The sequence below is a fragment of the Scylla paramamosain genome, chromosome 5 (genome assembly GCF_035594125.1).
Source record: "Scylla paramamosain isolate STU-SP2022 chromosome 5, ASM3559412v1, whole genome shotgun sequence".
In the NCBI taxonomy this organism is placed as follows: domain Eukaryota; kingdom Metazoa; phylum Arthropoda; class Malacostraca; order Decapoda; family Portunidae; genus Scylla; species Scylla paramamosain.
The window spans coordinates 36,362,556-36,375,055 of NC_087155.1; the positions used below are offsets into that span (position 1 = coordinate 36,362,556).

The 12,500-nt window shown below is 40.3% G+C and overlaps 1 protein-coding gene and 2 long non-coding RNA genes across 18 annotated transcripts in view; 1 reads left to right on the forward strand and 2 right to left on the reverse strand.

The window, feature by feature from the left end:
- The window catches only part of LOC135100898 (uncharacterized), an 11,024-nt gene extending 2,727 nt beyond the window's left edge, over window positions 1-8,297 (reverse strand). Inside the window, exons 1-6 of one of the 5 annotated variants that reach the window (XR_010268958.1) lie at window positions 8,244-8,280; window positions 7,692-7,972; window positions 6,513-6,661; window positions 5,782-5,895; window positions 2,649-2,731; window positions 1-2,071 (exon numbers count right to left, since the gene is read on the reverse strand). The exon at window positions 1-2,071 is cut by the window's left edge and continues 2,727 nt beyond it. This is a non-coding gene — a long non-coding RNA (uncharacterized LOC135100898). Of the gene's footprint in view, window positions 2,072-2,648; window positions 2,732-5,781; window positions 5,896-6,512; window positions 6,662-7,023; window positions 7,157-7,691; window positions 8,081-8,243 lie in introns of those variants that run through there. The other 4 variants (XR_010268960.1, XR_010268959.1, XR_010268961.1 and 1 more) reach the window with 4 other exon arrangements.
- Window positions 1-12,500, reverse strand: part of LOC135100904 (valine--tRNA ligase, mitochondrial-like) — a 100,567-nt gene that overhangs the window by 59,805 nt on the left and 28,262 nt on the right. The window lies entirely within an intron of this gene.
- LOC135100899 (uncharacterized) overlaps window positions 7,791-12,500 on the forward strand; it is a 26,859-nt gene continuing 22,149 nt past the window's right edge. The window contains exons 1-3 of one of the 5 annotated variants that reach the window (XR_010268967.1): window positions 7,791-7,899; window positions 10,876-10,999; window positions 11,504-11,719. This is a non-coding gene — a long non-coding RNA (uncharacterized LOC135100899). Of the gene's footprint in view, window positions 7,900-8,940; window positions 9,146-10,875; window positions 11,000-11,503; window positions 11,720-12,500 lie in introns of those variants that run through there. The other 4 variants (XR_010268963.1, XR_010268966.1, XR_010268964.1 and 1 more) reach the window with 4 other exon arrangements.

Consider the following 12,500-nt stretch of genomic DNA (forward strand, 5'->3'; position numbering starts at 1 on the left):
AAGGAAACGGAAGACTAATGAAAAAATCAGTAAAAAAAATAAAGAGGACGAGGGAGAGGAGGAGGAGGAGGAGGAGGAGGAGGAGGAGGAGGAGGAGGAGGAGGAGGAGGAGGAGGAGGAGGAAGAAGAAGAAGAGGAAGAAGATGACGAGGGAGGAGGAGGAGGAGGAGAACGAAGAAAAAATCACAAAAAAATTAAGAAAAATAACATTGAAAAATAAAAAAGAAGAGGAGGAGGAGGAGGAGGAGGAGGAGGAGGAGGAGGAGGAGGAGGAGGAGGTTAAATAAGACCCGTTTAGGAGTACCTTAGACTCGCTATAAACCTACGCACGCACGCACGCACACACACACACACGCACACACACACACACACACACACACAATACCCGGAGGTTCTGAGGTTGATAATGACACACACACACACACACACACACACACACACACACACACACACACACACACACACACACGTACACACGCACACACACACATATGTACACACAAACATACACACATTGTAATATTAGCGATGAATCTTACCTATTTAAGTATTATATATAGAAAAAATAAAATAAATAAAAAAAGACACCATTTTGAATATCTGCAAGGAGCTAAGTCGAATAACAATAATAATAATAATAATAATAATAATAATAATAATAATAATAATAATAATGATAATGTGTGTATGTTTGAATTATCTAACTTTTTATATTTTTCTTATTTAACTAACTAATCTTAAGAATTTTTTTTTTTATTATAAAGATTAACTCACCTAGACTGTGTGTGTGTGTGTGTGTGTGTGTGTGTGTGTGTGTGTGTGTGTGTGTGTGTGTGCGTGTGTGCGTGTGTGTGTGTGTTTTACCTTCTAATTATGGGACTAAGCGTGTGTACCAAGTATTTGTTTGTTTGTTTGTTTGTTTTAAGTGCAAACTGTTAATATATCCACGTGTTTGTTTGTTTGTTTGTTTACGTTGCTTTCAAGATGGCGGTTGTTTGTTTTTTTTCGTTTTGTTTACATTTGCAAGTCACGTGACCTTGTGTTTACATTTCAAAGTCACGTGGTTTTGTTTACATTATCTGGTCACGTGACTTTTTTGTTTACATTTGAAAGTCACGTGGTTTTGTTTACATTATCTGGTCACGTGACTTTTTTGTTTACATTTCAGTCATGTGGTTTTGTTTACATTATCTGGTCACGTGACTTTTTTGTTTACATTTCAAAGTCACGTGGTTTTGTTTACATTGCTGGCATTGGTAACACGTTTAGTCCTGTTTATACGTTACGATAAAGGGGGGAGAGGGGGAGGGGGCTGTGTGTGTGTGTGTGTGTGTGTGTGTGTGTGTGTGTGTGTGTGTGTGTGTGTGTGTGTGTGTGTGAGGGGTGGTGGTGTGTGTACCTTGCTATCTCGCCGAGAGAGAGAGAGAGAGAGAGAGAGAGAGAGAGAGAGAGAGAGAGAGAGAGAGAGAGAGAGAGAGAGAGATACAGCCTACAATAGCCACTAGATAGACGGTAGTGTTTAACCACCTGACCTGAAACGATCCTCTCCAGCCCAAAATCTCCTCTCCAGCCCAAAAAACTTCCCTCCAGCCCAAAAAACTTCCCTCCAGCCCACAAAACCTTCTCTCCAGCCCAAAACATAACCTTCTCTCCAGCCCAAAACATTTCTCTCCAGCCCAAAAAGCTCCTCTCCAGACCCAAAAAAATTCTCTCCAGCCCAAAAAACTCCTCTCCAGCCCAAAAAACTCCTCTCCAGCCCAAAAAAACCTCTTTAAATAATCATAAAAAACTCCCCAAACACACCCAAACCTACCCAAAGCCACCAAAACACTCCCAAACACACCCACATTCCCTCTCTCTTATCTTCATTAGAGTGGAGATGGCCTGGCCCTCCCATTCCTGCCTCAGAGTCCTCTCCTCACTTCCCTCCTGCATCTCACTCACATTGGACAAGGACTCAAAATTATCCAGCATTAGGAAGTTCAGAAGGGCCCAGAGCTCCGCCAGGCTGTTCTGCAAGGGTGTCCCAGTAAACAGCAGCCAGTTCATGGGGGGAAAGGTGTTCAGGGACCTGTAAGGGGGGAGGGAGATGAATTAGGTTTTCAAGGTTGTTTTTGTGGTTCTAGTGACAGATTAGTGAGATTTCTGCATTGCTAACTGAAGAAAGTCTTTTGAAAGGCTCTAGATGAAGTGACAAGGGTTTTTAAGGGTGTTTTTATGGTTTTTGTGGCACATTAGAGTGATTTCTGCATTTCTAATGGAAGAAACTTGAGAGTTCTGCTACCTGTGTTTTAAAAAGCTGCAGTTGAAGTTACTGTGGTTTCAAAAGGGTGTTTTTAAGATTCTAGTGACAGATTAACAAGATTACTGCATTATTAACAGGAGGAACACTCTTTTAAAAGGCTCTAGTTGAAGTTGTTAGGGTTTTCAAGGGTGTTTTATGGTTCTAGTGACAGATTAATCACATTTCTACATTCCAAAGGCTCTACTTGAAGTTGCAATGTTTTTCAAGAGTGTTTTCAATATTCTAGTGAAAGATTAACAACATTTCTACATTCCAAACGCTCTAGTTGAAAGTGTAATGATTTTCAAGAGTGCTCTCTCTCTCTCTCTCTCTCTCTCTCTCTCTCTCTCTCTCTCACACTCACTTGTGGTTCTTGAGTGTGTGTCCCTCGTCCACACACAAGTATCTTCAGGCATGCTGCTGGAGACCCCTCACGTCCCTGTTACCCTGTAGGAGTTAGGGCAGATTAGGGACAGACAGAAGCAGGGAGACACATTAAAGGTTATCAAACACCCAAAAAGACATCCTTAAATAACCAAAAAAACACACCAAAACATTTCACCCCTGACACAGCCTGACACACACCAAAAACACCCTTAAACACCCTTAAACACCCCTAACACATCAAAACACCCGACACACACCAAAGACGCCAAAGAACACCCCAACACCCCCCAAAACACTTCAATCACATCCTAACTTGACACACCTCTACACACCCAAAACACCCCAACATCCAAAATACCTCTGACACACACCAAAAACACATTTTCACCCACCAAAACACTCCAAAATGCCCCAAAACTTATCAAACCCACCTTAAATATCCCTAAAAACCCAAAAAACAAAATTATACACACCAAAACACCCTAACACACCCCAAAAAACATCCCAAAATACCACAAAAATACCTCAAAAACACCCAAAAACATCCCAAAAATTACACAAACTATCCTTAAAAGGCTCTAGTTGAAGTTGTAAGGCATTTCAAGGGTGTTTTTATAGTTCTAGTAACAGATTAACAATATTTCTGCATTACTAACTGGAGAAACACCCCTGAGAACCCTGCTACCTGTATTTAAAAGGCTGCAATAGAAGTTACTGTGGTTTCAAAGGGTGTTTTTATGGTTCTAGCGACACATTAACAACATTTTTGCATTACTAACAGGAGAAACACTCTTTTAAGGATTTTCAAGGTTGTTTTTAAGGTTCTAGAGACAGATTAACAAAATTACTACATTATTAACAGGAGAAACACTCTTTTAAAAGGCTCTACTTGATGTTATAAGGGTTTTCTTGCAGTGTTTTTAAGGTTCTAGTGACAGATTGACCACATTTCTACATTCCAAAGACACTAGTTGAAGTTGCAAGGTTTTTCAAGAGTGTTTTCAAGGTTCTAGTGACAGATTAACATTTCTACTTTCCAAAGGCTCTAGTCGAAGTTGTAAGGGTTTTCAAGTGTGTTTTTTTAAGGTTCTAGTGATAGATTAACCAGATCTCCACATCCCAAAAGCTGAAGCTGTAAGGGTTTTCAAGAGTTTTTAAAGTTCTAGTGACAGATTAACAACACAGTCTCTCTCTCTCTCTCTCTCTCTCTGTCTCTCTCACACCCCCTCACACTTTCCCACACTACAGGGGGGAAGTCGCATCGCTCTACTCTGCCCGGATTTTGCACCACAGACGTGTTGAGGTACCGTTTACCCAATATTTAAAGTTTACCCAAAAAAATAACAATAATAACAATAATAATTTGTTGTATTTTCGTTAATTTTTCAAAATATTTGTGTGTACTGTGTGTGTGTGTGTGTGTGTGTGTGTGTGTGTGTGTGTGTGTGTGTGTGTGTGTGTGTGTGTGTGTGTGTGTCTGTGTGTGATTGACTGATTGATTGTTTATCAAATGCTCAAATTTTATATAAAAGTGTGTGTGTGTGTGTGTGTGTGTGTATGAGAGAGAGAGAGAGAGAGAGAGAGAGAGAGAGAGAGAGAGAGAGAGAGAGAGAGAGAGAGAGAGAGAGAGAGAGAGAGAGAGAAAGGCTGAAGACAGTCAGTTAGAGGAGAGTTGATGAGACGAAAAGCTGTTGATTCCACCCTGTCTCGAAGAGCAGTATGAGTGGAACCCCCCCAGACATGTGAAGCATACTCCATACATGGACGGATAAGGCCCTTGTACAGAGTTAGCAGCTGGGGGGGTGAGAAAAACTGGCGGAGACGTCTCAGAACACCTAACTTCATAGAAGATGTTTTAGCTAGAGATGAGAGGTGAAGTTTCCAGTTCAGATTATAAGTAAAGGACAGACCGAGGATGTTCAGTGTAGAAGAGGGGGACAGTTGAGCGTCATTGAAGAAGAGGGGATAGTTGTCTGGAAGGTTGTGTCGAGTTGATAGATGGAGGAATTGAGTTTTTGAGGCATTGAACAATACCAAGTTTGCTCTGCTCCAATCAGAAATTTTAGAAAGATCAGAAGTCAGGCATCCTGTGGCTTCCCTGCATGAAATGTTTACTTCCTGAAGGGTTGCACGTCTATGAAAAGACGTGGAAAAATGAAGATTGGTATCATCAGCATAGGAGTGAATAGGACAAGAAGTTTGGTTTAGAAGATCACTGAAGAATAATAGGAAGAGAGTGGGTGACAGGAGAGAAACCTGAGCAACACCACTGTCAACAGGTTCAGAAGACAGTGACCATCTACCGCAGCAGCAAAAGAACAGTCACAAAGGAAATTTGAGATGAAGTTACAGAGAGAAGGAAAGAACCCATAGATGGCTAGTTTGGAAATCAGATTTGTGCCATACTATATCAAAAGCTTTTGATATGTCTAAGGCAACAGCAGTCTCTGAAGGAGGATGACCAAGACTCACTAAGGAAAGTAAGAAGATCACCAGTAGAGCGGCCTTGACAGAACCCATACTAGCAATCAGATAAAAGGTTATGGAGTGATAGATATTTAACAATCTTCCTGCTGAGGAGAGATTCAAAAACTTTAGATAGGCAGGAAATTAAATCAACAGGATGGTATTCTGAGGGATTAGAACAGTCAGTCACCCTTTTTAGGAATAGGCTGAATGTAGGCAAACTTCCAGCAAAGAAGGAAAGGTAGATGTTGACAGACAGACAGCTGAAAGAGTTTGACTAGGCAAGGTGCAAGCACGGAGGCACAGTTCTGGAGAACAATAGGAGGGACCCCATCAGGTCCATAAACCTTTCAAGGATTTGGGCCAGCAAGGGCATGGAGAACATCATTGTGAAGAGTTTTAATAAGTAGCATGAAGTAGTCAGAGGGTGGAGGAGAGGGAGGAACAAGCCCCCTGATTTGTGGGCACAGATTCAGGATTTTTTTTTTTGGCAAACTTTTTTTTTCATCAGGGGTGGAGGGTGCAAACCTTCTCACCACTTTTGTGGCGTTCTCTATTTGTGAAGTGACACGACACAATTAAAAACTTTCGGATTTTTGAATTTTGGATAGAGAATTCTCAGCTGTACCAACAAAAGTATTGACCTGAATGTTGGTGCCTGCAGTCAAAACCACCAGTCAGTCACAAGGCTCCAGCTTCTTGCTTCTGAGTTACGGAAGTCTCCCAAGGTCTCTTCCACCCGCTGCTTGTGTTACCACCTGCGGAGAAACGCGCACATCTACACTCCAGTCGCTTGATGGATGCATTTGATTCACAACTTTGTCCAGAATTTAACCATTTACTATAACATTACAGCTGGAAACATTTATAAGCACATTCATGAAAGGAAAGAATTACAGTAGCAGAATGTGCAATTTCTAGCCAGTATACTGTATAGACATGGCTAGGAAAGAAAATAAATGCTTCATGTTGGTCTGGGAATCAGGAAAGATGTGATAAAAATAGTAGTTATAGTGTTCATTACCAGATGGATAACTATTTTGTCACACTCTTGTCTCTGGTAAAAGTCACTCACAAAAATGATGGACCCAGGGCAGCTCTTTTTTCTAATCAACATTTCCACATGAAGGGCAGCACTTCACTCTAAGGAAGGGAACCAAAATAAATCTCTCTCTCTCTCTCTTTCTGTTTAATAGGCTGTTTGGATAACTATTTCACTGGAGAGAGAGAGAGAGAGAGAGAGAGAGAGAGAGAGAGAGAGAGAGAGAGAGAGAGAGAGAGAGAGAGAGAGAGAGAGAGAGAGAGACACACACACACACACACACACACACACACACACACACACACACACACACACACACACACACACACACACCTGGTGGAGCCTCTGTCTCATGGGTCCACACCATCAGTTGAAGCGCCGGCACCCTCTGAACTCCCGGGGACGCACAACCCCATCCTCTGGTTCTAGCCATTTTAATTCAATTACTACATGTAGTTTCCCCTGAGAGATTCCAAGTCCACCTGTTAAGGAGAGAAGTTCTTTGTCAGTATACAATGGATAACAATTTGCTACAAGGTTTCCTCTGACTACAGTAGAGCCTTACCTCTCCTACTACAAATAGTAGTAGTAGTAGTAGTAGTAGTAGTAGTAGTATATGAATAAATAGATAAATAACTAGATAGATACATAAATTAATTAATTAATTAATTTTAAAAAAGGAGAAAGGAGATAAAGAAGCAAGACATGATACTTTAATGAATTTGTGTGTGTGTGTGTGTGTGTGTGTGTGTGTGTGTTGAAGATAAACGTATCCAGTATGTCACAATTCTTCCCAAATATGAGACACCTGAAGAGGGAAAAGTGCAAGAGGAGAGACAAATACCTTTTCTCCTTTTTCTGAAGGAGTGACACGAGCCAAGGGCAACAAAAAATCCAATAAAAACAGAAATCCCACTGAAATGCCAGGCCTATAAAAATTTAGGTTTTATTATAGTTTAAGCCATTACACACTACGTGGTAATAACCTATTTCCTTCGTTTATTATTATTTTTATCTCCTTGCCTGCCTCAGGACCCGTGATCAGCTGTCTGTTTACATCGGAAGTGTTGCCAATCCACGGTACCTTCATTATTTTTTATATTTTTTTTTACATTATTTCGGCTTTTTATTTAGTCATACTCGTAATATTTAGTTTCAACGTAACCCGCATGACGAAATATTAACAAATGAACTCTTCCGTGAAATGAAAACCCGCCAAAATTCAACTTTTTAAAAAATATAAGCAGACTGATGATCCGGACGTCCGTATATATTATTTACTTTATTTCTCGTCACCATAAGTCACCCGTGGCAGTGAATGGAGCCACATGACTATGCTTTCATGTCCGCTGGTCAGACCTAACCGCCACTGCCTAGTTTAAGTCTGACGGAAGGTTTAACAGGCCAGGGGTGAGCTGCGGCAGGCTGGCCCGTCATACCTCACACCCCTTTATTTCCCTCACACACATTAATACACTCGTTACACACACTCATCCACCTACTGCCACTTACCTGTGCACAAATCACCCCAGTAGTCTGCTCCTCACACAACAAAACACTGTAAATTACGATAAATATTGAGAGACAGCAGATTTATTTATTTTTTATTGTCTTCCTCAGTGTACCTGGGAAACACCGTGCAGTGCGGTTGTGTGTGTGTGTCCTCTTTTCATTTAAACACCAGGGAACGGGACCACAGAGGCACAGGAGGTCAATTAAGGTGAGTTTAGTAGTGACAGGTAGCAGAGGTCTGGCTTCAACCTACGACACTACCTGGAAAACACTGGAAATACCTGGAAAATACTTGATACTTAATAGCAAAAGGGGAGAAGAGAAGAGAGAATATAATGCTATTTATCATGGAATAGAGGCGGACACACACACACACACACACACACACACACACATAGATACACACACACACACACACACACACACACACACACACACACACACACACACATATATACACACACACGCATACACACAGCTGAAATTAATCCAGAAAACAGAGAAATAACCTTCATAACAACCACAAATAATAAGGAAAGAGAGTTATCCAACCTTGTTTTCATCTGAGCCCCCTCCCAGCCCTCCCGCGGCCGCCATGATGGATTGCCAGAGTCTACCCTCGGTTCCAATATTCTTTCTATTTTCTTAACTTATATATTTAGGCTTTTTAACTAAGATTTTATGGTTTGTAAAAATATTTGGTGGTGTTTTGAGTGTTTTGCGTGCGAGTGTTAAGGGAAACATGTCGATTATGAGGTTGTTTCAGCGTAAATAATTGTTGCTGTTTGCCGTTAAATTTTTCATACCGCCAAACATGATTTTTTATTTCAGCCGCTAGGCAAGATTTTATGGGCTCAAAAAATCGTTTATTGTCTTTTAAATATGTTATGATGCTTTTGAGTGAAATACGTGGACTTTTAGAGGGGTTTTAGACCCGTTGAAAACTCAAAAAGTCGACATTTATAAATTATTTATTTATTTATTTCAGCTTCCGGTTAACTTCTGATTGTTTGTAAAAATAGTTTCGATTTTTTAAAGTGTATTGTGTTCGTGAGAAATGAGATTTGTGGACTTTGGAGTGTTTTTTTTTATCGTGTTTGTTCGAACACTTTTTCATATAGTTATTTAAATATAGCTTTATTATCACTGAAGCTTGGAATATTTTTATATGTCCAGAATTAATTTAAAATTATGCCCTTTCATAATATGTAAAGCATTCCGGCCTAGCTCCATTTTTGCGAGGGGTCATTTTCAAAATCATTTGCGTAACGTAAATATGGCGGACGTGACGTCATCAGCCGCCTTCATCCGGGGACCGAGACCCTGGACCTTCCCTCCTCCCAGTGCCCTTCCATCAGTATTTAGTGTTATTTCCTATATTTTCCAGCTGTTTTCATGCATAGAGAAGAATAGAAAGAGGAGTGAATTCTTCGTTTCTGTGGCGTTTTAAAAAGGCAGGGGATGTTTTTTTTATATATTTTTTTATTTTTTTGTGTTTTTTTTTTAGATTTTGGTGTTTTTCAAGTTTGTTTGGGTAGAAATTGTTGTTTTTTTTCGCTGTCCTTGGGTAGGTGTGTGTCTCTTCTGGGGTGTTTTGAAAGGAAATTAAGTGTTATTTAAGTGTTTTTGGCTAGAAATGTGTGTTTTTTGATGTGTTAAAAGAAAATCGCATGTTTTTTCAGTGTGTTTGGGTAGAAATGTATGTTTTTTTGGGTGTTTTGAAAGGAAATCACGTGTTTTTTTCAGTGTTTTTTGCGTAGAAATTAATGTTTTTGAGGTATTTCTGACCGGTAATCAGTGTTTTCTTTGAGTACTGTTAATAGAAATAGCTGTTCTGGGCCGAATTTGTGTTTTTTGAGTATTAAAAGGAGAAAAATAGTGCTGCTAGGTGTTATTGGGCAGGAAAATTTGTGTTGCTAGGTGTTTTTGGGGAGGAAAATTTGTGTTGCTAGGTGTTTTTGGGGAGGAAAATTGTGCTTCTAGGTGTTTTTGGGGAGGAAAATTGTGTTTGAAGGTGTTCTTTGGGGAGGAAAATTGTGCTTCTAGGTGTTTTTGGGGAGTAAAATTGTGTTTCTGGGTGTTTTTGGGGAGGAAAATTGCATTTCTAGGTGTTTTTGGGGAGGAAGATTGTGCTTCTAGGTGTTTTTGGGAGGAAAATTGTGTTCCTAGATGTTTTTGGGAAGGAAAATTGTGTTTCTGGGTGTTTTTGGGGAGGAAAATTGTGTTTCTGGGTTGTTTTAGGGGAGGAAAATTGTCTTTCTAGGTGTTTTAGGAGAGTAAAAATTGTTTCTGGGTGTTTTTGGGGAGGAAAATTGTGTTGCTAGATGTTTTTGGGGAGGAAAATTGTTTATGGGTGTTTTTGGGGAGGAAAAATGTGTTTCTAGGTGTTTCTGGTGTGTGTGTGTGTGTGTGTGTGTGTGTGTGTGTGTGTGTGTGTGTTGCCTTGTCTTTCGTTGTACAGATGCTTATGCAGTGTGTGTGTGTGTGTGTGTGTGTGTGTGTTGCCTTGTCTTTCGTTGTACAGATGCTTATGCAGTGTGTGTGTGTGTGTGTGTGTGTTGCCTTGTCTTTCGTTGTACAGATGCTTATGCAGTGTGTGTGTGTGTGTGTGTGTGTGTGTGTGTGTGTGTGTGTTGCCTTGTCTTTCGTTGTACAGATGCTTATGCAGTGTGTGTGTGTGTGTGTGTGTGTGTGTGTGTGTGTGTGTGTGTGTGTGTGTGTGTGTGTGTTGCCTTGTCTTTCGTTGTAGCCTTCAGAAAAAAAATATTAAAGTTTTTACAGTGGGAAAATTTTGGTGGTGAGTGAGAAAATGACTCAAATATTACCTCAAATTTAACCTGATGTGGTGGAGCCTCACACTCCTCAGCTGCCCCTAACCAAACCTAACCTAACCCAAAGAAGCCTACCCGAACTTCTGTCTGGTGCTTCCTCCTCCCCAAGACTGGCTATCTCGTGTCATAATCCCAAGCTAGCCTAACCAAACTCTACCTAACCTAACCTAAGCAATTCTAACCTAGCCAAACCTTATCTAAGCAAGCCTAACCTAGCCAAGCCTTACCTAACCTAACCTAACCTAACCTAAAGAAGCCTATCCTAACCTAACCTAGCCTAGCCTAACCTAACCTAACCTAACCTACATCCTCTTCCCACGGCCCCACTTAACCTAACCTAACGTAACTTTCAGAGCAACGGCAACCCTCCGATCCGGCAAGCAGGTTGGCGGCAGCGATGGCGGTGGCGGCAGCAGCGGTGGTGAGGTGGACGGCAGGGACGGAGGGGCGGTACAGGCTGCGGACATCAAGGAGAAAGTGAGCAGGGTGTTGTGTTGGTGTGTGTTGCTAAGCTGAGGTGTGAAGTGTGTGGTTGTCAACGCGCTGCAATATTTGTCAGTCAAGGCTCATGCAACACTGCCTCCATGCACAAGTGTGTCGGGAAAGTGATTCAAAGTTGTAAACGTTTTATTGTTTTAGTTTATTTATTTATTTGTTTATTTTGTTTTATTTTTTATATATATAGGAGGGACACTGCTCAAAGCCAACTAAATACTACAAGAAAAAAATACTGAGATAAAATTAAAGATTAAAAACACCTCACTTAACCTAACCTAACCTAACCTGACCTGACCTAACCTAACCTAACCTAACCTAACCTAACCTAACCTAACCTAACCTAACTTATCCTAACCTGACCTAACCTATCCTAACCTGACCTAACCTAACTTAACCTAACCTAACTTAACCTAACCTAACTTAACCTAACCTAACCTAACCTAACCTAACTTAACCTAACCTAACCTAACCTAACACCCACAGAAGAACGTGCGGAGAAGCAAGGTGGCATTCAGCAGTGTGATCCTGGACCTGGTCGGCTTGACGGTGGTGGTGCCTCTGTCTCCTGCTCTCTTTGACTGTTACTCCAAGCACGACTCCAGCGGCTTGTATTCCTCTGTGCTCTCCTGTGTGACTTGTTACCAGCATATCATCGGCGTCCCTGCGAGGTTCCACTCTGTCTTGTTTGGTGGTATGTGGGTATGTTGCGTTTTGTATTGGTTTGTATATTTCTAGTTTGGTTTTATGATTATTTTTTTCACTTTTTTTTATCCTGTTATCTATTTATTTATTTTTGTTTGTTTGTTTGTTTGTTTGTTTGTAGGGTGTGTGTGTGTTTGTTTGTGTTCCTGCTGTTCTATATTGCAGCTTGTTTTCTTGTTTTTGTTTTTTTGTTATTGTTATTTTGTGTTTTATTCCATTTCATTGTTCTGAAGGTGTTTTCAGGTATTTTTGGGGTGTTTTTGGGTGTTTTTGTATGTTTTTGGGGTGTTTTTGGGTGTTTTGGTGTGTTTTTGGAGTGTTTTGTGGTGTTTTGGTGTATTTTGAGGGTGTTTTGGTGTGTTTTTGGAGTGTTTTTGGGTATTTTAAGGGTGTTTTGATGTGTTTTTGGAGTTTTTGGGTTGTTTTGGGGTATTTTAAGGGTGTTTTGGTGTGTTTTTGGAGTGTTTTGATGTGTTTTTGGAGTTTTTGGGTTGTTTTGGGGTATTTTAAGGGTGTTTTGGTGTGTTTTTGGAGTGTTTTGGGATGTTTTGGTGTGTTTTTGGGTATTTTGAGGGTGTTTTGGTGTATTTTTGGAGTGTTTTGGGATGTTTTTGTGTATTTTGGGGTATTTTGAGGGTGTTTAAAGGTGTTGTGGTGGTGTTAAATATTTTGTTTGTTTACTTTTTTTAGCTTTTTATTTTCTTATGCATTATTTTATTTCTTATTTATATTCCTATAGAGCTCCATTTTTTCTGTTTGCTTGTTTTGTTATTTGTTT